Raw genomic sequence first — 26,901 nt, 5'->3', positions numbered from 1 at the left:
TGGATTTCAGCAGTGGCGTGTAAAGCAGATACAATTTTTCAATAGTCTTTTGAAAAGGTATCTGAAATAATAAACTGAGCGCAATGTAGTGTTTTCAAAAATATAGATTTTTCGATACATGTCGATACATGGGCTATTGATAACGCTTCCAAGTCCAATGCTCATTTTCCGCAGAATGATACCAGCTGAGCTTTCTCGCTCTCTCATCTCTCCGACAGCGAGTTGACACACAAAACTTCCTCCCCTTCATTTGCTCCGGATGAATGCGGTTGGTGTTACAGGGCTTGAATTTTGCCATGGGATTGCGCGTATTGCGCATAATTGTACTCATTCCAACAGATTTTGTTGGAATGAGTGCACACCCAAAGTGTGTGCACATAAAGCCACCTCTCAGTTCTAAATTGAGTTCTTTTCCACTGCTTATTGTGCTTAAACAGTCAAATACACACAATGTAATGTCAAAAAAGCCGGTCTTGGTGAGTATTCACCGTCAGTTATGTTTTAAGTGAACGTTAAGAGTTGAGATTAAGAAAGAAAATGCATGTGTAACAGTATAATGGATCTGTGTGTCAGGTCTTAAAGTGACAGCAGGTATATTAGCCAAATTATGAGATAAGGTTAAACATATCCATATGGCAGTTTCCCCCCCAGGTGTCGATGTCAATATTGTGGCCGGTGAAAATGCTGAGTGGCTAGTAACTACTAGGAAAACCACTAGCCAGAGGCTGGTGAGCAAAAAAGTTCATTTCAAGGCCTGGAAATATATATGTTAAAGGTATAGTGGAGGATTTTCCCGAATTTTAGAAAAGAACCGCCCTCTCCACTTTTTGAAAAAATGCACATGCGCAACACTCTATACCTGCTCCCGAAAGGGAACGCCTATTAAACGTGTGCACGAGAGATGGCTAGCATCGCTATTAACTTTTACCAGCAGTGATTTTAAATGGATTTCTCCAAATAGCATGCCAAACCGTCCCCTTGGAATTATACGGTTCTATCTGACATTTTTGTCAAAATTTAGTTATTCACATATTCTTATTCTGTGACCACTTCTTTATATTATGTGATGTTGTTTTTTAAGTTGTGTACATTTTGGAACTTTTTATTTAGAAAATAAAATGGTTCTTTCTACACAGTCGAATGGAATGCAAAAACTTTAAAGCTCAATATCTCAAAACTGCTCAGAACGCAGATAGAACCTTATAATTCCAAGGGGACGAAACTTTACCTGTCGAGTAGAAACTTCACGACTGAGGCATCAGTGGGAAGCCCAACCTGTGCTTTTAGCGCACTCCAGCGTGTGAAATATTCTCCCAAAAACACTCTGGTCTTGTTTCTTTCTTCAGAGGCCTTTCTCTTCTTGTCATACAATTCGTAGACATTTTTTCTCTTGCGACCCTCAGACATTTTGAAAAAACCCGGTGAGAACGGCGAGCTTCAATGAATGGCTGAAACCGTAGCTCACTACACATATACACCTGAAAGTGCGCATTCGCAGAAAGTGAAAACTACCTAGGGACGAGCACGTACGACGGCCTTACGTAAACATATCACCAGAATGATTGACAATTAGGAGGACCAATAGTCTTGATGATCCACCCGGAAAAAGAAAATCCTCCACTATACCTTTACGTTTTTCAGATCCCTCTGAACCATTATAGTGGAAAACATCATTCAGTGTGTAGCTAGTTTAACCCCAAAGTTACCTGTGGTTTCACCTCTTGGTCAGTATTTCTTTCTTTTTTTTTTTTCTTTTTTTTTTTTTGACACTGAATAAGCTGCTCTCAGCTAGTTTTTGGTAAATGTTATATTTTTCCCTTTCTTGGTTAGTTTTTTTTCCTTCTTTCTTCATTGTATTTTTAGGAGAGTTTAGGATTATAATTTTTTTAAGGACAGTTTGAATTTCTTTTTTTAATAATAACATTGAAGTGTACCAGCACAAGTCATGCTACACACATCCAACTCCAGTTTGAGTTTTTAGGATCAACCGAGGCATCGAAGCTTATGTGCAGCTTGTCATTCTCTCTGAACTGCTAGCGGGGCTGAAGCAGAATTTCAAGCACCTTTTTTCGCTGATAAATATTAAAGAATTAATGCTCAGGAAACATTTTTATATTTAGCCGCTAAAGCTGATTTAGCCTCAGTGAAACAGAGCAGACAGGTTCCTGCAGAAAGAGGCTTATTCAAATGAAAAAGCTAAGTTGACAACACTGAGCTGGTATTCACCGTGATGAGACATTGCAAAGATGAAAAGAAAGAAATCCGAGAGAGGCACAGAGAGAGCGAGAGAATATTTAAGGGTGCCTAGAGTACTAAACATCAGAGCCTCTAACAGTGAACATCTGACTTAACATATTTCCATACATGTTGTCATGTCATCAATCATATTATTTATTAATTAGTTATTAGAGTATTAGTTATAATATTTAATATAGTACTAAATGCATTAGAGATGTTTATCAGAAGTTAAATACTTTATTACTACTGTCAAATGAAAGAAAAAACTTAAAACTGACACGCAAGATTGAGAATTGCACTTTGCAAATTAGCACAAGGTTTTAGCTGTTTCAATGTTGCAGAATTGCTTTAATAAATTAATGCATGCAAGTACATGATGCTATTATTTTGTTTGAGTCATGTTATTTTAGTACTATTATATTTTGTCTTGATATTTTTAAATAGATTTTATATTTTATATTTATATTATACCAATTAAAGATTTAGTAATTTTGTTGCGTATTTTTAACATTTTACAGTATGTGCACTTGTGTGTACTTAGTCTACTTACCTAAGAAAGTACTGGGTAATATTAGGTAACTACAATGGGTTAAGTTACAGTAGGTTTAGGGATAGGTTCATTGGTTAGTACCTAGTTATTACCCAGTTATTGCAATTATTATAAGGCATTGTAACAGTGTAATTATATATTTATGTAATATTAATGAACTACATGCACTTACTATAGGGTTAGGAGGGTTTGGTTGAGGGTTAGTTGCATGTAATTATGCATCATTTACTGTTATTACTATGGTAAGTACATGTAACATGTAACAAGGACACTGTAAAATAAAGTGTTACCATAAAGTAAATTTGTGTTGTTGTTTATTTTGTCCAAAGCAACCTAGTACACTTGCTGAAGGAAGGTACCATCAGAACAGCTTGGGGTTAAATGTTTTCCTCAATAGAGAACTCATCAACTCAATTAGCCTGCAGTCGGTTGCAACAAACTCCTTAAGTTAAGAAAACCCATAGTGATAATTTCACCTGCAGTTTTAAAATAAGATTTTCTTAGCTTAAGGGGTTCATTGCAACCTGCCCCTGATCTTTAACCGCCCCACAACCACCAGCACATTCATTAGTGAAGGTCATTTTCTACTTGCTATAGCCAGTAGCAGTCGTCAGAAATGAAAGACTGCTTGAGCATCTGCTCTTGGAGTTAGCATAGCGCACTAGTCCTAGTATATTTAATCCACGTCCATGAACAAGTGTGACAATAAGCCCTCTGTATGGACTAAAATCCTCTTAGGCAAAGCTTTGTGGGTAAACTTGCCTGATGCAAATTCTAAACCCCATTAGCTTTGAGGAACTAGTCAGCTGCATTGAGATTAATGGCAGGGCGACTACTGGATTTAATAGGGTTATTTCACTGCTTCCGGCCAAGAATAAACAACAAACTTAATGCAAGACATTACTCACTTTCTCCACTGACTGATATAAGTTTCTGAGTTCACTTGTGACTGAGGTTTGTTGTCGCTCTGTTTGGTTAAATTTCCTCTACTTATACCTTTTGTCGCCTCTCTTACTTTAGAATCAGCAAGAGATCGGTGAGTGAAAATTTGACAGTTATTTTCCAGAAAAAAAAGTATAAGTATATTTAAAATGTTTTTATATCGATTTCTCTGGCATGAGTGGAAAAAAAGCAAGAGGGGAAACAAGAGTAAGAAAAAAGGTTTAACAAACTGCGTTTCCTATACCTGCAGAAAACACTTCTTTCTCTGCACTGAAGTGATTTTGTGAAATTAGGGGATATGGATTTGCAGCCGCTATTAGGATAAATGCTGAGTGAGAAATGTTATGTGCAATTTTCCATTACAGGGTGAAAAATGAAAATCCTTATTTATCTATTTTTTAGTGCTGTCAGCTCACTCTGAACTTTACTCATGGGGATTACCGACAAACTCTCCGAGTGAGAGACAGGCGCTGAAGCTCCCATGTGAGAAACAGATGTGCGGCGGAGGTATTATAAGTTTGCAGAGTCCCAAACCTAAATGTTAGTAGCTTATAGAAGGAAACAGAGAGATAGAGGACATCTCCCAGAAATGGAGGATGACAGAAATCACACGTGTCTCATATTTATTTCTTGTTTTTTTTGAATATGCTTTTCTAGGTGTCACAATGAGACAGCCCCCTCCTAGCTTCAGCTGCTGGCTGGTGTCTCCAGGAAGAGCTGAGATTACCTAAAGCTGATTGGTCACCCTAATGTGCTAGACACCACATTAAAAATACTTAAAAAGCCATTGTAGCCAAATGATCAGCACAGAGTCATCGAATACATGCTGCTGAGGGGACTGCAAGCAGGGAACGATTTTAAAAGAATATAGTGTTGTCAGTCCATAGAAAACATGCCCCCTTTACATGCCCCCTTTACAATGTACATTGCAATTTTAATACAATAAATTGTCCCAATCTTCAATATATGTATATACTGTACAATTTAAACTGTTTAACTGTCTATTTTAATATATTTTCAAATGTAATTTATGTGATGGCAAAACTGAATTTTCAGCATCATTACTCCAGTCTTCAGTGTCACTTGATCCTTCAGAAATCATTCTAATATGCTGATTTGCTGCTCAATTATAATCAATTGTTATTGGTGCTTAAACATTAATTATGGTTTTTATTATGGTTCTTATTAGTCTCACATCATACTTCAAAAGTCATTCTAATATGTCCATTTTGGTGCTCAAGAAACATAATTATCAATGTTGAAAAGTTTAATAATTATCAACCATTCAAAAGTTTAAATAAACACTTTTATTCACAGAGGACACAATAAAGTGACTGTAAACACATTTAAAATGTAGTTTAAAATTTTTGATTACAATTTCTAGTATTTAAAATAAATGCTTTTGATCTTTCTTTTCATCAAAGAATTATATAATTTGTAATATTTTTACCTTTTTTTTTTTTTTTTTTACTACATTTTACTACAATCACTAAATATTTTTCAATTGGACAAGTGGGCAGGTTGACAGAAGGATGGTTGACTGACTCTCAGATAGCTTGTCTATTCACTGTTGGGGGTGTAAACGCGTATGCACTTAGTGAGTAGACTCTTACAGTGTGTCCAAAAGTGTGTTGCATTGTATGCGGGCAGCTGGACTAGAACGTGAAGTTCCAAACAGCTCTCTGCCTTCGACTCATACAGAGCACTCGCTCTGCGTCTGTGGAGGTGCTGAGGTACCATTTAATTCCCTCTCTGACAATCAATACTTTGGCTGTGAAGAGTGCTTGGCTTTGATTGATATGTGCTATCGGGAGAAGGCATCTGGACGCGGACTGGAAATGGGGCGAGACGGATGCTTTTGGAGTGCAGGGGCCCATCTGTCCACATTGATTTGCCCAGAATAGCGTCTGACTACTAAATCTTAGAACTCTTGGATTGGGGGAAAAAGAGCAGAAAACCCTTCTTATCCAGGTCTGGAGTTTAATCTGTCATATGAAGGACAGATTCCCAACATCTGTTTTCATCTGTTGCTTAAATTCCTTTTAAAACATGATCATGTTGTAGCCGCAGACTTGTGGTTAGTGCATATGTTCTGATACGTTCAGCTGTCGTTTTCACGCAGATAACACATTTGGGAATGGCATGCAACATTTCCTGACATCCTTCCACATCTTTTTTTAATGTCGTTTATATTGTAGCTTTTAGCCACTTGAGTTTTCTCTCAAACAACTTCTTGAGATGCATTCTGGGATGCTTTTTAAACAGTATAGAATTTGGTGGTATTGGTAGAAGTTTAGAAGGTATTTTCCAAATGTAGTTTTAATTATCATTTGCTCCACTGAAGCACTGAAGTTGCAATGTGCCGAAACGTTTGCTTGCTCGTGTTTACCTGTAATTCATATGCACTTTGCACTTTTTGCACGATGCAAAAAAAAAAAAAAAAAAAAAAAAAAACTTCAGTCTGTAATGGATTGCAAATATAAAAGCAATATATTTTGTCCCCAGCCTGGCATAATTTTGATATATTAAAATGTGTCATAAGCAAATACTTATCTTAGCAAGATTATTCTTAAATAACATTTAAGTGCACACTTATTCGAAATAACCACATCAGCAAATGTTGAGCCAATTTGATCACTTCTTAATCACTTTTGAGATTTCATAACCTCATGACTAAGTATTTATATAAGAACTCCTGTAATATTCTGATTTTAGTGCAGTACTGCCTACATCTTAGAACTAAAATGTAAATGCAGGTATTTCCCGAATTAAAGGCACAATATGTAAGGTTTTTGGATTAAAATATCCAAAAACCACTAGAACACTGTTATATATTTAGTTGATTTGTGTACTTACATAATCCCAAATGTTTCTAAGAATGTTTAAATCCAGAGAAATAAGCCGTTTTAACCAGGACACGTCAAACACACGTTACCCTCGTTTTTTTTGTTGTTTTTTTTACCATGGAAACGCCAAAGACGCTTTAATTTATTATGTGTTATGTGCAGGGTTGGGGAGTAACGGAATACATGTAACGGCGTTATGTAATCAGGATACAAAAATCCAGTAACTGTAATCCGTTACAGTTATGTCAAAAAACATAGTAATCAGATTATAGTTACGTTTTGAAAAAAGGGGGAATACTTTCAGGATTACAATGGTTTCATTTAAAACTAAACACTATATTAAGCGCTGCTTGATTAAACAGTAGTTCCTGGTTCTGTTGCCAGTAATGACTCACGTGTGCCACCCGCTGGTGCATGTGCAAATAACAGCTTTCTACAATCTCCTCAGACGCAGATTGAATCACTGCTGCTAGTAGAAACGATGCTGCCTGCGGGTAAAATCGCTTTTAATTCATGGAAATTCCGCTGCTATTTTGTAGAAATTAGGAGAGTAGCTTTTTTAGTACCCAAAATGTCCTTTCTTAATCTCTTCTCACGTAACGGGATGTGTTCGCTGTCTAGGTAACGTAGGGGAACTCCCACTGCCAACGCCCCACGTCCAGTCAGGCAAATTAAGAAAGATCACGGCTTTAGTCAACATGTAGGCCTATTTTAAAATAAACTAATATGTAGATTGTGTAAAATTTTTAAATGTTGTGTTTTTTACTTTTTATTTTTTTGTTAAAAATTTGTTAAAAATAAAACAAAATAATCTGTAATACCATACATTAGCCACTAGATGTCTGTATAGCCCTTTACATAAATATATATTCAGGCGTGTGTATATTTTGCAAATATTGTACACTGGACCAAATTCTTAATAAAAAAAATAAATACAAATTTAAGAATATTTCTTCTTGCTTGACTTTGACCTTGAAGTAATCCCAAAGTAATCAGTTACATTACTTTCATATTATAGTACTTGGATTACGTTACTGAATACTTTTTTTATGAAGTAATTTGTAACTGTAACGGAATACATTTTTAAAGTAACCCTCCCAAGCCTGACTGGTGAGCAACTGTTTGGATACATTCATCGACAGAAAACGAATCATTGTTATACAGCTCAACACAGTTAGTCTTTTTGTTTAAATCTCGTTTTCTTGATTTAACGCGAGTACCAAATTGACCATGCCTAATATTGATCTAGCTCACTGCGGTGTGCAACAAGTGTCTCATATAGTAGCCGCCGAGCGAACACACAGAGTAGCATTATAAAAACTTGCAACAAACTCAAATGTACTGTATCTAATATGATAAAACAGCGCTGCGTTACCCCACATACTCATGACTTCATACATAAACAACCTCTGTTGGCAAAAAATTACATAGTGTGCCTTTAATCTCAGTTGTGATTGTGTGTCAGTGTGTGTCAAATTAAACATCCTTTGCAAGAAATATATTCTTTTCCAATTATATAAAACAATTACATGTATTCTGCATCTTTCTTTGGCAGCAGTTTTAGTTGCATATTTTCTATTATTTTGATATCTTCTTTTGAGATCCATAGAAGAAAGTCATACAGGTTTGGAACGATATGATAAAGTAAAGGATGACAGAATACACATTTTTGGAAGAATGATCCCTTTAAAGGGGTCATATGATGCTTTTTTAATGTTTTCCTTCTCACTCTGAGCTTTTTGTAAGGAGGGGCTTTGTAGAAATTAGCACTTTTCAGACAGACTGGGAATAGAGTAGCTCCAATAATGTAGTGTGTGAAAAATAATGTTTTTTTGTTGTTGTTGTGTGTTTGTGCATTAAAGTAAGTTATTACACGGCTCTGTGGAATGCTTGATTCTGACTGGTCAATCGCGCCATTCAGTGGTATGTTATTCCTCAATAACAACCGCTGAAAACAGATAACACAGGCTCATCCAGGTTACTGAAGTCAGCAGCGCTATACACTTGCTAGGAACGTTTTTTTCTTTGTGGAAGTTTTGCTTTTGGTGAGCCAATAAAATATTAAAACTCAGTCGAATCAATATTTTGTGTACAGTTAGTTAATTATGCCATCCAGTATCATGGCCTCGCTCTCTCTTGTTTTATACAAACGCAGATGCTGCCATTTTGTGACTATTTTTTGTACACTGTTGAATTATAGGATAACAAATAGGTACGGTAAATCTTAAAACAGTTTAATCTGAAATCAATATCTCTTATCCCCATAATTATTTATGTGGCGAAATTCTGTGTAATAAGTGTTATGACTGTATCCCTTAAATGTCCATCTAGTTTGAACTTGCCGCGCTATCAACTGCTCTCTCTGCAGAAGCTTTGCGTTTAAAGAGCTAATCAAATATTTAGACTCAGATCAATATTTTGTGTATAATTATTTACTTACGTGGCAAGTAGCCTTGTAATAAGCGAGATAATGTACATCCAGCCGGTTGTTATCTCAGAATAAACCCCCTTCAGGCTGATGCAAGACCCCTCTTCTTCGCGTCCTCATCACCCCATCAGGGGTTTATTCTGAGATAACAACCGGCTGGATGTACATTATCCCTAACTTAACCTGTTCTATTACACCCAATAAACAAAATGGTTAATTTTTAGAATAGCATCATGTGACACCTTTGAATATTTTCTCTCATTCATTTCAAAATATGTTTATTATGCAACATTTCAAAATGATGGTGCTCAAATGACCTCAAATTCAATCTTTACTCATTGCACGCGATGACCTCATGGAATAGGACAGTTTTGCAGTGCGACAGACGGGCCCGTTTACCCGGAGCTTTGGCCCCACACCCTAGTCTTTAGCTAGATGTCTTATGTTTAGAAGATTCCTCATCACTTCAACTCTGTCTCGTAAGCCTGCGAGTTGCTTTAGATGCTCTCTAGCTCCCCTCATGTTATTTTCACTCAGAGTATGATGCTGGTATAATGGGTATAGTGGCACAGTTGGCACAGAGGAAGAGTGAGACTTGTGAGCTCGGTGGCAGGGGGAGATCCTCCCCGCGGTGGCTGTGAAGCAGTCTTTGATGTGGACGTACCCAGCAGAGCGAGCTTCTTGGCCAGGGAGACAGCCTGGGTGGAGGTTGCTCTCTGATCTCTGTCACTTCAAAGCAGGTGTTCTTTCTTTCTCAGTTCTCCATCCTTTCATCCCTTTTCTCCTTTACCATTCCCCTCACTTACTGGCTTGTTCACTCCCCCTCTGTCTCTCATCGTCTCAGCCAAGATTCCCACACAGTGGCGACAATGACATCAGGACTGATGGACGTTTCAGAGACCTTTCTGTGAGACGTTCACATAATGCTCATCTGTCATTTCTCTCTCTGCCTCACCTTGTTATTTTTTTCCTGATTCACACACACATTAAAAACCTCCTCCTCCTCTCTTTGGCAGAATCATCAGTTGACATTTATTTTGTTGTTCTCAATATTACTGGAATTCATACGAGATGCTTAGTCACACGTATCTGGCTGTTTTTAAAACAACATATCAAATCACCAAATGTGGCAGTAACAAAACACAAACAGTTATGTGGAATTAAAATATATAAAATAAGAAATATCACACAAAGCAAGAGTGCTGTTTTACTGAATATCAGCTGTAACTTTTGTTTAAATAAATAAATGTTTGTTTATTTTTTTATTATCCCAGTGACAATTCTTTTTTCCTCTTAATAAAAAAAAAAAAAATATATATATATATATATATATATATATATATATATATATATATATATATATATATATATATATATATACTATTTTTATACTTTATCTTTATTTATTTTGCTTTTATGTTTAGATATTTTCACTGGAAAGCCAGACAATACTGATTAATGAATTAAGAAAGGTTTTTGTAGCTACCATAAAAGTTGAAAGCTTATGTTTGATGTTGGATAACAAGCATGTGATACCAACATCCAGTGACAGGGAATAATGCCTCCATAACTCTCATTTACTTAAAGGTTTCTTGTTTGCACTCTGAATATAGATAATTTAGAATGAAAGTGATGAGCTATGGCCTTTTATGGATTGCCTAGTTGGATGATTAATGAACCACTTCTGTTCCAAACTTAGGCTTGCACTTAATTAAAACTTTAGGTCTGACCACTAATCATAATTTACATCCCCAAACCTCAGGACAAATTAATAATAAAATGTGCAATTTGCTTCCACACCAGTTAATGTTTTAACTGGCTAGAGATATCATGCCGGGGAGCAGTTTGCCAGTGCATCCACCGGTTTTTGTCCTTCATTCTGTCCTTCATAATGGTGTTGACCTGCTTTGTGACATTCAACCTTTTTCTGTTATTCTTTCAGAGATCTCTGTTTCCACTCCAATTTCCCGGCAAAACAAGAGTCTGTACGTAGTCCACCTGCACTCTCTTCCTCTCCTCTTATTTATATCTGTATTTCTGTCGGATTGTGTGTGTGTTTTTTCTTTCTGTGTATGCCTGAATGGAAATGTGAGTTTGTGTGTGTGAGTGTTCATTAAAAGAGTCTATTTTTAATTACTTTTAATCAGAGCTTTGTACTGTAATGTGCATTTAATTGCTCCTTACCTCTTCAAAGTGGACTCGAATCAAAGAACAAAATCCAAATAGAGTAAATGTTGCTGTGGGCTTCTATGCCAACGTTAAAATCTCTTTTCTGTCATTTATCGCTGATTCTTGAGTACTGAGACAAAACTGGCTGTGCTTTTGCTCACCTATAATTCAATTTGGGAGAAAAAAAAAAGATATGTGAAATATGTAATAGAAATCTGTCAAAATGAATTGACAAATCTATCATTCATTTCAATGAAGCAATGAACTGATACTACATAAACAGTATCAGGTCAGATAATTTTAAACAGGTTTTCAGCTCTATTCTATTATCATCCTTTTAAGTGTGTGTGTGTGGTGTTGCTACTAATATGACTTATTTAAATGGGGAAAATAATCTAAACAATTGTTAACACATCCAGGTTGTGACAAAAATATACAAGCACAATAAATTAAATGGTACATTTGTGTTAAAATCATTAATTGCAAGGTACAAATGTTGATTTTATTTGTTAAAATGTTGTTTTGTCCTGTCTCGAGAATCAGTTTTATGCTAGTTCTCATATCAGCTCATGTTGATCTTTTGCTACACTGTGCTCAAAATACATGTGTATATTTATTTTTCTAGGGCGCAAATATGTAATCTGTGGGGGGAAAAACAACAACCTGTAATTGTGACATTCTTTTTATGAACCTTCTTTGTTAGAAATACATAATTGGTGTACATTTCTCTTTTAAGATTGTAACCTGCTGTATGTGTTGACCAAAAACTGGTATTATAAACTGACATTTGAATGCAGCAGGTAGCCTGCCGTTATAGAACACCTGTTGAGAGAGAACAGAGTTATTGTTTTCATTTGCATAACCATAAATTCATAGGCTTTCTTTCCAAAATGAATAATATTTAAAATGTTCAGTATCGTGTTGTATTGCACTGCTCATATTAAGGTTGAGGGTTAGGCTATAACCCTAACCCGTATATTGTTTATTTGCTGGCTTTGATTAAACAGTACAATTTAAAAAGCAATCTCTCCATTTATTTCGCTGTCTGTCTTTCGCACGCACACTTAAAGCTCATAAAACTTCAATAGATTCTGATGGCAAGAGAACTGACATACAAATAATGGAAATAATAGGTTTGTACTGGATCAGTCATTCACCTGCTAATCAATATGAGACAGGGACTTCATGGCACACTGTTCATTCAGAGACAGCAACATGCTCACTATGCTTCCCTCTCAGAGTGATTATCTTCACTGTCGGATGATCTCTGTTGTGAGTTGTGAGGAAGTCAACGTGCAATTTGAATGGGGTATAGTTATAGCTTTTTTCTGTCATAGCAATTTCATCTGGTACATCGGTGATGGCTGCTGCAGAATGTTAATGCTTAGCTGCTGTGTTGATGAATTACTGTAGAAGCTGTTTTAAGCGTATGCGTTGATAAATGTTAAGTACATGAGAAGGGTTAGCCTTCATTCAAGCATTCAGCTTCTTTTTTGTTCTTACAATTTAACTTGGGGAATATTTAGGATATACTTTATAGGAAGAGGTCAAAGTTTGACAGGCTAGCTTGTAGATGTTATATACACAATTTGGCTGATAATAGAATCTTTCTCCATTGGTTACCATTCAAAAGATGGCAGATTTCAAATTGCATACATTCAGCTGAGCAGCTGCCATTAAGATGAGTGGGAATCCACACGGTTCTAAATTAAGGCCTTTTCAGATTAGTTATAACTAACATTTACTACTGCTAAGTTAGAAAGAAACGTTATCACTGAGAGTCTCAGAGCCCTAATTTGTAAGATATTTGTAAAGTTTGGATGATAGCCATGCATATAGCTTAATGTTGCTATAATGTTTCTTGTTAGCGAAGGGGCTGTTTACACAACACCGTTTTTAACTAAAAACGTAAAACTTGTATGCGTTTTGGCCGTTCGTTTACACGACAACTGCATTTTGGGTGGCTGAAAACGCAAACTTTTGAAAATGGGTTTCAAAGTGGAAGTTTTTGAAAACGGTCTCCGTGACGTCCTGCACATGCTTATTACATGTTCAGTCTATTATGTTTCATCGCCATCTAATGGCCTGGCAGCAGAATACAGCATTTTTAGTTGTGATCCGTGAGAATGAGGATCATTTTGACAATGGTGTCATCTGTATACACGAAAACTCAAAGTAAAAACCTTTCAGTTTTAAGCATATTGTTGTCATGTAAGCGTACCCCAAATCTGTGTATGAATGTAACAATTTAAGGTTACATTTTTTTAATTTTTTTTTTAAACTAAAAAAAAAAAAAAAAAAAAAATTGCAGTGATATATGAGATGTTGCACAACAATGCAGCTTTAGATCTTTAGTCTTTATTTTCTGTCACCATGCTAATCCAAAAGGTACAAAGAACTTAGAGAGAAAGGTTTTAAATATATGAATGTGTCACATGTGGCAGTGGTGAAAGAAGCGCACAATAATAGAAATACAATAACAACAATCTTTAATGCTTTTGAGATAACCGGAGGAGAATTGGATAACACAGCCACTAGCATAAACAACGCAAAACAGGACCAAGGACTGAACAAAAGAGAGAAAATATATATCAGACTAAACAAGGGATCTAATGAGATCATTAACAAACAGCAGGTTAACAGAATGAAACTGACACAGAGGAAACTACGTCAACTTAGAATGACCAAAACAAACACACTGAACAGAACATAATCCTAACAGAGTGTTAATTAATCATTATGGGAACTAGGTATACTACCGTTCAAAAGGTAAAAAAAAAAAAAAATGTACCAACCAGGTACATTAACTACTACGACTTTTGCCTCAATTAACTCCTAATTGTTGCTTATAAAAAATAAGTAAGGTAGTTGTTAAATTTAGGTATTGGGTAGGAAGGATTAAGGGATGTAGAATATGGTCATGCAGAATAAGGCATTAATATTTGCTTTATAAGTACTAATAAACTGCCAATATCCTAGTAATATACATGCTAATAAGCTAATAGTGAGAATTGGACCCTAAACTAAAATGTAAAAAAAAAAAAAATTTGCCATAAGTATATAATGCTTACTGCATATGTTTAATACAGAAAAGTGTGAAAATGTATTATACTTTAAAATGTAATTTATTGCTGTGACAGCAAAGCTGAATTTTCAGCATTATTACTACAGTATTTTTAGCATTATTACTACAGTCTTCAGTTACATGATCTAAAAGGCCGGAAAACCTGCTTTTTTAGGATTCTTTAGGATTATTTGATGACTAGAAAGTTCAAAAGAACAGCATTTGTTAGAAATAGAAATATTTTGTAACATTACTGTCACTTTTGATCAGTTTAATGTGTCCTTGCTGAATAAAAGTATTATTATTATTATTAAATCTTACTGACCCCAAACTTTTGAACAGTAGTGTATGTGTACAATAAACAAACAAGCAAACAAATAAATCATTTTGTAATATTGAATGTTTGGTCACCAGAGATATTCAACAAACCATGTCTTTGTCTTCTCTTTAAGGAGTCAAATTTTTATTTTGTCCCTCGTGTGCAAAAATCCCTTGGGTCAAGCTAGTAGAAATATAGATGCTAACATGCTATTCTTCCTGAATCCATCTTTGTTTAGGTGGTAAAATGTTGGCTAACTGGCAGCAACAGTACATCATCAGCTTCTCTTGGCTATCCCATTTGCAACTCTGTTAGCAGGGGATAAATCTCTGAGTTATTGCTCCTCTAGGACTCATGAATCAGGGAGCCCTCTGTAGTGAGAATTAAAGTCCTTCTAATGGGCCGAGCTTCTGCAACGTATTGCTGTGTTTGCGATCACAATAGCTACCAAGACTTGAATACATTTTGCAAAATAAGTCATTGGAGGAAGCACAAATATTAGAATTGTACACATTTTTCCATAACCTAAAAAAAATTGTATAGTTTAAGTTGGTCTCCCAGACTAATATAACCAAGCAGAATCCCAATGAATCCATAAACATGATTATCTCAAACGGTCACATTTATCTTTCCAAAGTGTGCATTTAATAGTTACAGCTGCATAAAAGGACATTTAGTAAACATGTCAATGGAAAACATTTGTCACAGCCCTGCGCTTCCATTAAAGCTTCCATCATGATGGCAGTCATTCACACACACATAAATGCAGACAGCGTGGTCAATAACGCACCACTGTATCCACTGCTTAGGCAATGGACAAATTTGCTCTTGACAGATACAGGATGGAATAAGAAAGAGAACGGAGGTGTGTTTGTTATCGATGATTTCTAAAATGCCTCTAGCTGGCATTGATCGCACAAAAGAACTGTCCGCGTGCAGTCAGAGAGAGTGTTTACGCATTGGGTGGTGCAGTTTAGCATCAAGGCTTTGACAGGTTGCCTCTTATCACTGGCATATGGATAAATGTTTTCCACCACTTCATAAATTCTCTCTGACCAGCCTGCTCACTCACTGCTGCTTTTTAAAGAGCAGCAAAATGTCAGGAATCCCAATCCATAAGCATGAATATGGGCATGATGTACAGATTGATTTGGAGTGCATGTTGGTCATTTCTATTTTAGGTTTGACACTGATTGATTTTGCTCTTCTGCATGTCTGGGCCGGTTCACACTGAACAGGTTTTTGCTGTTAAAAATGCAAGATGCAGGTCAGTGAAATGAAAAAAGTGAAAGGTCTTAAAAGATGAACTTTTTAACTTGAGCGCCTTGATTTGTCATGCGTGAGAAATGAAAAATGTTCAACTAGCAATAATAACAATAAAAAAAAGTAGTGCAGTGGAATGGAAAAACACGCTTCAGGATAGACTTGATGTTCTTACTCATAAAAGGTGCCTTCTTTCATTGAATCACCATTAAAAGGCTTTGAAAATACAAAGCCACATCAAACGTCCACATAGTTTGGGCACTATCTATATGTACCATGTGGAGGACAAATGCATTCTGCCAATTACCCAAAATCGTACTTGGCCAACTGAAAGAGGCATACCTGAGAAGCTTTTCATAGACAGTTGAAGAAACGGCAAACATATTATTTGATATCTCTGAAAATAAGTATTTCAGGGAAGAGGTGTTTTCATAATCACATCTTGAGGATGTCAGCAGAAAAGCAAGGATTATGCATGTTGGACAACTAGCAATCGAGAGTGCATAGTGTATCATTATGTTAACATGGGATGACATCTTTGGCATCACACTGAAATATCTCTGTCAAAATTAAATGCAATCTGTCACTTCAGTCGTTTTATTTCTTTATTTATTTTTATGAAATGGAGTAACCTACCTTTTGTTGTCTGTGTACCCCCTGTATAAAGTATGAATAGAATCCTGAGTAATTGTAGGCTTTGGCGAGTACATGAAAATGTGTCACTCGCCATTTGGCCAGTAACATTTTTATAAATTTGAACAATGCATGAACGTGAACAAATGTGAACGACGCTCGGGACAGTGGACGGGCCAGCGCTGCATCGTCACGAAAGTTTAAGCTTTGACAGACGCAAAGGGAGCTCATTTCGTTACTGTGTGGAAAGCTTTATGTGAGCAAACATCCGAAGCAAGCACCCAAAAAGCTGCGTCTCAGACAGCACGTGAATACTAAACTGAGCTCACTTTCTTTCTTAAAAAAAAACAACAAAAAACCTGAGCTCTCTTTCATGTTTTCTTGCAATTGACTTGAGTAGACAAATTCACGCAAAAAATAGAGAATATCCTAGTAAAGGATAGTCAGTTATGTCTTATGTGAACATTAACAGTTGAGAAAGTAAACGCATGTGTACAGTGTCAGTATATCAGATTTGTGCATTCGCTCTTAGTGATATCAGCCTAATATTCCTGCTGCTCTCTGAGTTTTTTTAATGTTAATCAAACAACGAAGGACAAAGAAAAAATCTCTCACTGCTCTTGACTGAATAACTTTTGTAACTTTAATAAGGATTAATTAATAAGGATGTTTAATTTATACAATGAAGACTATGCAGTGTTATTTTACATTTACTTATACTTTATTGAATTTCAGTATGAAAACTACAGTTAGACCTACTTGAAAAGCACTATTTATTTAATTTGTATCTTTGTTATATTGTATTTATTTGTGCTTTTGCTTGTAGATTGATTGTTTGTTCTTATTTTATTACTGACTGTTTACGTATCTTTAAAGGGGTGGTATATTGCCCCTTTTTACAAGATGTAAAATAAGTCTCTGATGTCCCCAAAGTGTGTATGTGAAATTTTAGCTCAAAATACCCCACAGATAATTTTTTATAGCATGTTAAAATTGTCCCTTTTTTGAGGGTGAGCAAAAACGTGTCGTTTTGTGTGTGCCCCTATTAGTCGTTTGTCCTTAAAAAGTGATTTCTTTAAAAGCAAATATCTCCCTTTGCTTTGAACTTTGAGCGTTGTAACTTTGCAGATGATGTTTATGTTTAAACAGCAACATTACACACTAACTAAAGTTAAAAAAGAGAAATCATAATCAACCACCCCTTTAATAATGTTTTAAATTTATATCAGTAAGGCCAGTAATTTTAGCTGTGGTATCGAAATTGGAATAGAGAATTGTGAATTTTCACTGGTATTAAAAATGTTGGTGTCATTATTGCCTGTTTTTTGTTTTTTTGTTTTTGTTTTTTGTTGCAAAAACAGTTTCATGGCCGGTAAAACTATTTATGTTTACTATTTAAATTTTCTTAAGTCACCGGCCATTGGTAGGTGTGGCAAAAAGTTAGTTTCCCCACTCGTATTTGCGACTTTGTGATGGCGTTCATGTGCGTTCAACTCGTAAATACGATGGATGGATGGATGGATGGATGGATGGATGGATGGATGGATGGATGGATGGATGGATGGATGGATGGATGGATGGATGGATGATGGATGGATGGATGGATGGATGGATGGATGGATGGATGGATGGATGGATGGATGGATGGATGGATGGATGGATGGATGGATGGATGGATGGATGGATGGATGGATGGATGGATGGAAGGAAGGAAGGATGGAATGAATGAAGGAAGGAATCTGACATGTTTCTTTGCTGAAACGGTGCCAGTCAGGGTTGAGTTAAACTGGTCTTTACAACAGAGCGAATCATGGCACATTAACCGCACAACTTTAACTTGACACAACCTCCTTCATGTTTTATAGCATTATGAAGAAGTTGATTTAAACTCTACACAACCCCTAACACAAATCCTTTAGACAAATGTCAGCTTAGGCAAGATAATACTTGGTGAGGCATGTTTGTTGTCAGGTGAAGCTGTTCCAGTTCCCAATTCTAAAGGGGCCGGTCAGTAAAGAGGAGGGCAGGCAGTACACAGGCCTCTCATGCATAATGCATCTCTCTGTGCATGTTCTGAAAAAGAAAACTGTCAGGCCCAGTTATACCCGGCTGAAAGAAGATCGCACCCACGTCCCTCTAGGCATATGCTTCTTTCGGGCCCGTGCATTAACACGTCTGTTTTGATCTTTTGGCCTCATCTGCAGGCACTAGCCACTTGTTTCACACCTAAAGAACACAGTGTTTAATAATCTACAATTACTTTCTAGGCTGAGTCTAGTTCAGGAAAGTAGAAATAAAGACTTTTGTTCTTGAAATTAAGAAAACCCCAATGAGTTGGATGTGAGAAAATAAATCATATAGCTCTAATAAGTGTTACACACATCTGTGCACTATCACAACAGTGCAGGCAACTTCAGAATGTAACCGGATATTATTTAAGTGGTTAAAATGTTCTGTGTTAGAAGCAATAACAGCATGTCTGCTCCATAAGATCCATGCTGTTTCACAGCAGACCTTCCAAAAGATCCTTGTATATCATAAGGGTAACTGATTTTATATGGTGTCTAGTTGGTTCAAGTTGAAGTTGGTTTAAGTTTACAACTTTTAGGTCAGTGCCGCTTTATCACGGAAAATATTTTTGTTGATTTATATATCCATAGATTTTTGCCTGATTTTCTGCATTGTTGTTGCACATTCTTGTCAGCAAGATGATGCTCTTTAGTTAGCATTTTTGTCAGAATCACTTGTGACAGTTTTAAAAGAATCAGACAGAATTACAGTAGAAACTAATCGTTAAAGTTTTGGATCAAATACTATCATTTTGTTTTAGCTAAATTAATTCAAGTTACATTACATTATGCAAGTGGTGATTAAAAATTATAATTATTTGTGTTCTCTCACAAACATATTCCACTACTGAAAAACTCTCAGATTTCTAGGAAATATAAAAATACATTGCTAAATTTAAAAATCATTTCCTTTGTGATTCCTTTTCCGCCAGAGAAAGATTATCTTGGGGCATCAGGGGGAAAAAAAACTTGCTGTTTAGCTCTGGGCTGGTTGACCACCTTGGCTGATCTAGTAAAACCATCTTGACCACCATGCTTTAGATTTTTCTTAAGAGTATATGTACCATTTCAGCCCCTTCATTTAAATTTGTATCAAAATACGGGCCCTCACTCAAACTCGCAATGCTTTTATGTTGTACACAATCAATTTGATAATATGGAGCATGTCAATCAATTCCCCTTTTCCTATTTACATTTATTTTGAACATCCTTCGGTGTGGCGCAAGTTGAAAAAGGGAAGAGAAGAATGCACCGCTCTCACCCTGGAATTTGCAAACATTAAAATGACATTCTGTCAGTGTTTGGCGCGGGCAGAGATGCCAAGAGAGACAGGCTGAAGACTAGGCTGTCACTGTATGCAGTCAAGCGCTTATTCATGAAATGGAATTACTTTCTGACAATAGCCAGGCATACTTCTGAAGCTTCCTGCTTTTGCTGGACTTTAAATCTCTTATTTGGCAGTCAGCCTCTATTTCTCATTGGTCTCGACCATTCTAGTTACTGTGCGAGTTTGTATGATTGCGAAGAGCGTTTCATGTGTGATCTTTTTCAAAAAGGAAAAACTGGACAGGAAATTATTGACAGGGTGAGCACTGATGTTGCTATGGATGTCGCTATATATGCATTTGATGTCATTATTCTGGTGCTTAACCGTTGTTATTAAACCTTTGAAACATCTGAAATGTTATTTTAGCAGTTCTTTAATAAATTAACAATAAATATGTGGCACGTCCGAATTTTGCAACGTTACACGCGTTCCTGGGTCAACATATTTTGTTGAATCTGGATCAAAATTCCAGTCCAAAACTCTAATCCTAACCATATCCCTAACCTACCCATAACTTATCCCTAAAATCAGAGAGAAAAGATGAATAACACTGATGTAGAAGCACTTAACACTGGGTTGTAAGCCTAATTTTGACATAAACTGTAAACTTGTTCCTCAAGTCTTATTGATTGATTGGAATGTTCTTCCAGGATCAACAAAGATGGTTCTTCCAAATCTGTGTACTATGTGTAGCCTATCAGTTTATTGAACTTTTTTTTCAATGAGAAAAAAGCTAATTTCCTATATTTATATAATCACATTATTGCACTGTTCTTGTGGCATTTAATATATATATATATATATATATATATATATATATATATTATATATATATATATTACAGGATATATATAATCACATTATTTCATTGTTCTTGTGGCATTTAATATATATATTACATTAGTTTAACTAATTATTCTTACGTATTAGTTATTAACTGGGACAGAACAAGTGACAGTTGTTCCCTTTCCTTTTTCCTTCCACACCAGAGCCATTGACTGTCATGGACATTAACTCGAAAATATAATTTACTAATATTTAAACAATGAAACGCATCACTTGCTTCCCAGAGACTGACACTCTTTTGGCTGAATGTGAATTTCATTGTGAGGACTGTACGATAGGGCAAATTATAAAACAAGCAAAATTCATGAAAGAAAATTAAGAACTGCATATTTTGGGAGGTTTCCGTGCTACACTGTAAAATATTATATGATCAATAAGTTACAGCAAATGTTTTTACATTGCTTTAACTCATCAAAAGTAAGTTAAGCAATTTTCTACTTTTTTAAGTTATACAAGATTTAACTCATTTATAAGTAAGTGTAATGTAATTTAAGTTGAAATGACTTAAACATCCAAGTTGATTATTACTTTTTTTTTTACAGTGTAAAGTAGATTCATTGTTGTAGGGAGTTTAAACCCAGACAAGTTGTCTGTGGTCAGGTTTCAAAGTATTGTTCACCCCAAAATTAAAATTATGTCATCATTTACTCATACCTCATACAGTTCCCTTTCAAGGGAACTCCCGTTGCGTCGAAAAGCTGACGCTATGGGAACGCTTTGCGTGATGACGTCTTGAAACACAAGTAAAATCAGTCCAATGGTGTGGCGGAACGTCAGAGGCGGGTGACGTCACGTACCAGGAAGCTATAAAAGCCGGCCCGAAACAGAAAACGAAAGCTTTCTGAGTCTTCAGTTGCGCTCTGTGTTGAATCTGTCCTTGTTATTTGGTGTTGTCTGTCTATATTATATATATATATTCAGTATGGCGAGCAAGCAGCAGTTTAGAGTGTGTGTCCATCCCTGCCCGCGTTATTTAACGGGAGGTGATACTCACACTCTTTGTGTTGTTTGTTTGGGTGAGGAGCATGCCCAGTCAGCACTCGAGGGTGGTGACTGTGTGCATTGCGACGCGCTTCCATTGCGCACGCTCCGATCCCGCTTGGCGCACGCTCCGATCCCGATCGCGTTCCCCAGGGCTCGGGTCCCGCCGCGGCTGAGGCTCGGCGGCGATCTCAGACCTGGGGTTCGCAAATGGATCTGTCAGTGGATGTTGAGACGGGCTCTGCCTTATCTCAGCATCAATCTGACAGATCCAGTGCCTCTCATCAGGGTGTGGAAGCACGCATTGCGGTTTCTTCCCCCCCGATAGAGGCACCAATACTGCAACTGTCCAGCTCTGAGGAGTTGGATGTTGTGAGTATTGAAGCTGAGTCTGAGGATTCGCCACCTCAGTCTCATGCGTTTGAGGAACTGCTCGATGTTATTACTAGAGCAGTTGACAGACTATCTATTGAGTGGCCAGAGGATAGGCAGGACGTTCGTTCGAAAAGTAAGCTCGACGAACGCTTCCTGCCATCTCGTACACAGCCTCAGCGAAGAAGCCTTCCGTTTTTCCCCGATCTCCACACCGAGGTGTCGAAATCGTGGGGAAAACCGGTTTCATACAGAGTGTATGCACCACAAACATCCCACTATTCTTCCATTCACAAATATAAAGAATATGGTTATGGGGAGATGCCGAAGGTGGAGGAGACGCTTGCGAGCTATCTCTCTCCAGCAACGGCATCTTCCCTGAAAGCTCCTTCACTTCCCTCTAAGCCAGTAAAATTCACATCATCTCTGGTTCATAAATCGTATGCAGCCGCTGGTCAAGCTGCAGCGTGTCTGCATACGATGTCTATTATGCAAGCCTATCAGGCAGAATTATTGGGGGATTTAGAGGAGGGCGGGGGAATTGGTCCTGACACAGTGGCTGAACTACGCAGAGCCACAGATCTGTCTCTCAGGGCCACCAAGGAGACCGCTAAAGCAATCGGGCGGTCTATGGCAGCCCTGGTGGCCACTGAGAGGCATCTGTGGCTCAATTTGAGCGATATAAAAGAGAAAGAAAAGCACGTTCTCTTAGATGCTCCGGTTTCCACTGTTGGTTTATTTGGTGATGCAGTAAACAGTGCGGTAGCTAAATCTCAGGAAGCTGCTAAACAGGCAGCTGCATTACAAAAACTTCTCCCCCGCCGTTCTTTCATTGAGGCTGCTGAGCGGGAGCAGCCTCACTCCTCTAAAAAGAGCGCTGAACATCGTGCCACTCAAAAACAGAGTGTGTCCTCTCGTGCTCCCCCACAAAAATCTCGGGGACACGGAGGGCGCTCTCAAACCCAGCAGTCTTCGAGGGGTAAAACGGATCTGCGGACCGTTATTACCGCCAAGAAGGCTGCTGGGAAAAAGTCCTGATGTCTGAGGGCTCAGGACAAATGAGGGTAGTCCCCCCGAAGCAGAGCGGTTAACACCTCTTTTCACGGTGCCCGTCTCTCTTCGGTGCCCTCAGGGGACCGTTCTGCCAACCCTGCCACCTCTGGTGTTACAGGGCGCAGCGGTCTCCGGCGAGCACATATCTCAAGGTCCACCCGGAAACGTAGTGGCCTCGGGATGCCCGCCCCCTCTGAGGAGGGTGCTAGAGCAGTCTGTTTGGTCGTTCCCTGCCGGTGCGCCGTTACAGGGCGACGAACCGACTACTCAACAGCAGGAGAAAAATACGGTGCCGTCTCTCTTCGGTGCCCTCAGGGGACCGTTCTGCCAACCCTGCCGCCTCCGGTGTTACAGGGCGCAGCGGTCTCCGGCGAGCACATATCTCAAGGTCCACCCGGAAACGTAGTGGCCTCGGGATGCCCGCCCCCTCTGAGGAGGGTGCTGGAGCAGTCTGTTTGGTCGTTCCCTGCCGGTGCGCCGTTACAGGGCGACGAACCGACTACTCAACAGCAACAAAATCCAGAAACCAGTCTCGAGAGACTGGTACCTCTAGTAGAATCTTTGACAGCGTGGAAGCTACTGTCAAATGTTTCTCGTTGGGTCCTGCAGACCGTGGAAAAAGGGTATTAGATACAATTCTATTAACGCCCACCGCGGTTTATGGGGGTCCTGCCCACAGTGGTGGGCCCCGAGCAGGTTCTGGTTATGGAACAGGAAGTAAACACTCTGTTAGAGAAAGGGGCCATAGAATATGTACCCCCCTCCAACAGGGAAACCGGGTTTTACAACCGGTACTTCATAGTTCCAAAAAAGGACGGGGGATTGCGTCCCATTTTAGATCTTCGAGTTCTGTACGAGTACATGCAGCTCAAGTTCAAAATGTTAACCTTGAGACAAATCGTGCCACAGATCAGGTCCGAGGACTGGTTTGTCACGATAGACCTCAAGGACGCATATTTCCATCCGTCCGTGTCATTGGAAGTTCCTGAGGTTTGCTTTCGGGGGCAAAGCATACCAATATCGAGTTCTTCCATTCGGCCTAGCTTTATCACCCCGCACTTTCACCAAATGCGTGGATGCAGCTCTGGCGCCTCTGCGCCTCCGGGGTATTCGCATCATGAACTACATCGACGATTGGTTGATTTTAGCTCAGTCGCATTAGATGGCGGTTCAACATCGAGATGTTGTTCTCGCCCATATGAAAGAGTTGGGGTTACGGCTGAACGCCAAGAAGAGTGTGCTTTCTCCATTTTAGAGGACCACTTTTTTAGGCGTGGTTTGGGATTCAGTGTCGATGCAGGCGCGCCTGTCATCGCCACGCTTCGATTCCATCCTGGCAGCTGTGAGAAGTGTAAAGCTAGGCCAGCTACTCACTGTCAAACAGTTCCAGAGACTGTTGGGTCTCATGGCAGCAGCTTCCAACGGGATACCTTTTGGACTGCTGCACATGAGGCCCCTGCAGTGGTGGCTCAGGACCAGAGGGTTTTTCCCCGAGGGGCAACCCATTTCGCACAATCAAGGTCACGCGGTGATGCCTACGTGCCTTGGTTATGTGGAAGAAACCTTGGTTCCTGTCCCAGGGCCCAGTGCTGGGAGCTCCTTGTCGTCGCAAACTGCTAACGACGGATGCTTCCCTCACGGGTTGGGGAGCGATCCTGAGGGTCGCTCATCTCAAGGTCTGTGGGAAGACCATCATCGTTCCTGGCATTCTATAGCCTAGAGATGTTAGCTGTCTTCCGGGCTCTGAGGAGCTTTATCACAGGTCTCAGGGGACACCATGTGTAGTACATACGGACAACACGTCGGTAGTCGCCTATATCAAGGGGGTTTGCGCTGGCATGCCATATCCTCTTGTGGTCCCAGGGGAAGTTGCTGTCACTCAAGGCAGCCTACATCCCCGGGGTCCAGAATATAGGAGCAGACACTCTGTCGAGACAGGGGCCGAGGCCCGGGGAATGGTGGCTCCACCCCCGAGGTGGTGGAGCTGATATGGAAATTATAAGTGGATCTGTTTGCGTCTCGAGAGACGTCTCACTGTCCACTTTGGTTCTCCTTCACGCATCCAGCTCCTCTGGGACTGGATGCTATGGTACAGACGTGGCCGAGGCTACGTCTGTACGCCTTTCCCCCAGTTGCTCTGCTCCCGGGAGTTCTGGAAAGAGTTCGCAGGGACCGGGTTTGCCTGCTTTTTATAGCCCCGCGCTGGCCGGGCAGAGTATGGTTTCCCGATCTTGTGTCCCTCCTCGACGGGCATCCTCTGGAGTTACCCGTCAGGAGGGACCTTCTGTCCCAGGCAGAGGGCTCGATATTTCACCCTCGGCCAGAACTGTGGAACCTGTGGGCTTGGCCTCTGAGGGGGCCCAGCTCATAGAGTCAGGTCTCTCAACCGAGGTTGTTGAGACCATTCTACAGTCCAGAGCTCCCTCCACGAGGAAACTTTATGCCCTGAAGTGGAGAGTATTCACTTCTTGGTGTAGTGACCGTCGGTTGGACCCAGTCCACTGCCCAATTGGTACAGTGCTGGAGTTCCTGCAGGAACGGTTCACTGCAGGTCTGACCCCGTCCACTTTAAAGGTCTATGTGGCGGCCATAGGTGCTTACCACAGTCCTTTGGGTGGAATGTCTGTGGGGAAAGACCCCTTGGTATCTCGTTTCCTTCGTGGCACTTGGAGGTCCTCCTCCCTTTCGAAATCGGACCAGGAGGCGAATAATTTGCTTTGCCCTGTTCGGGCGTTTGACGCGTATGTCCACAGAGCTGCCCTGTGGCGTAAAAGTGACTTTTGCTCCCCTAACAAGGGAGGTCCAGTGTCTAAGCAAAGGATGAGCAAGTGGGTGGTTGAGACTATCTCACTGGCTTATGAGGCGGCTGGACAGCCTTCTCCTTTGGCTGTCCGGTCGCTCTCTACTAGGAGTATGGCGGCCTCTAAGGCCCTTATATCAGGAGTATCGTTACAGGACGTCTGTGATGCGGCAGGCTGGTCCTCACCGCACACCTTCGTCAGGTTCTACTCTCTGGATTTAGACTCTACTCTAGGGTCTCATGTTTTGTCTTCTTAGTGCTGCTCACTTGATACACACAGGACAGACATTTGTAGCTATGGAGGCGTTGGTATAGACGTTCCCATAGCGTCAGCTTTTCGACGCAACGGGAGTTCCCTTGAAAGGGAACGCCTCGGTTACGACTGTAACCTCGGTTCCCTGAAGAGGGAACGAGCGTTGCGTCGCCTTGCCATATCTCCTTCATGCCTGTCAGCGCGACTTCAGACTTTACGAAGCTTTCGTTTTCTGTTTCGGGCCGGCTTTTATAGCTTCCTGGTACGTGACGTCACCCGCCTCTGACGTTCCGCCACACCATTGGACTGATTTTACATGTGCTTCAAGACGTCATCACGCAAAGCGTTCCCATAGCGTCAGCTTTTCGACGCAACGCTCGTTCCCTCTTCAGGGAACCGAGGTTACAGTCGTAACCGAGGCGTTTCAAACCTGTATGACTTTCCTACTTCTTTTATTTGTCCATACACTGAAAGTCCAGTGCATGTGGGGTCCAGTTTTGGTTTTGTCCCCATTGACATTGTATGGACAACATGTTTCTAATAAATATATTATTTTTTGTTCCACATTAGAAAGAAAGTGAAAGTCATGTAGTTTTGGAACGACATGAGTAAATAAAAAGTAGATAATTGCAGATAAAATTTGATCTTTGCTTCTTTTTTTTCTCTCTTTTGGTGCTACAATAACTGAACTGAGATGACCTCACATATAGACACTCGCTAGTGGTGTGTTCATTATGGTACTTAACAA

General features: G+C 39.3%; 1 protein-coding gene across 2 annotated transcripts in view; it reads left to right on the top strand.

Moving 5' to 3' along the window:
• tsnare1 (T-SNARE Domain Containing 1) overlaps positions 1-26,901 on the top strand; it is a 192,116-nt gene that overhangs the window by 134,969 nt on the left and 30,246 nt on the right. Inside the window, exon 12 of one of the 2 annotated variants that reach the window (XM_082149364.1) lies at positions 10,947-11,382. The exons of the other annotated variant lie outside the window; for it this stretch is intronic. The gene's annotated coding sequence lies outside the window, so the exon portion shown is untranslated. Of the gene's footprint in view, positions 1-10,946; positions 11,383-26,901 lie in introns of those variants that run through there. 2 annotated transcript variants of the gene reach the window in all.

The sequence above is a fragment of the Leuciscus leuciscus genome, assembly GCF_965113295.1.
Source record: "Leuciscus leuciscus genome assembly, chromosome: 20".
NCBI lineage: Eukaryota > Metazoa > Chordata > Actinopteri > Cypriniformes > Leuciscidae > Leuciscus > Leuciscus leuciscus.
This window is presented reverse-complemented; position numbering and strand designations above follow the sequence as displayed.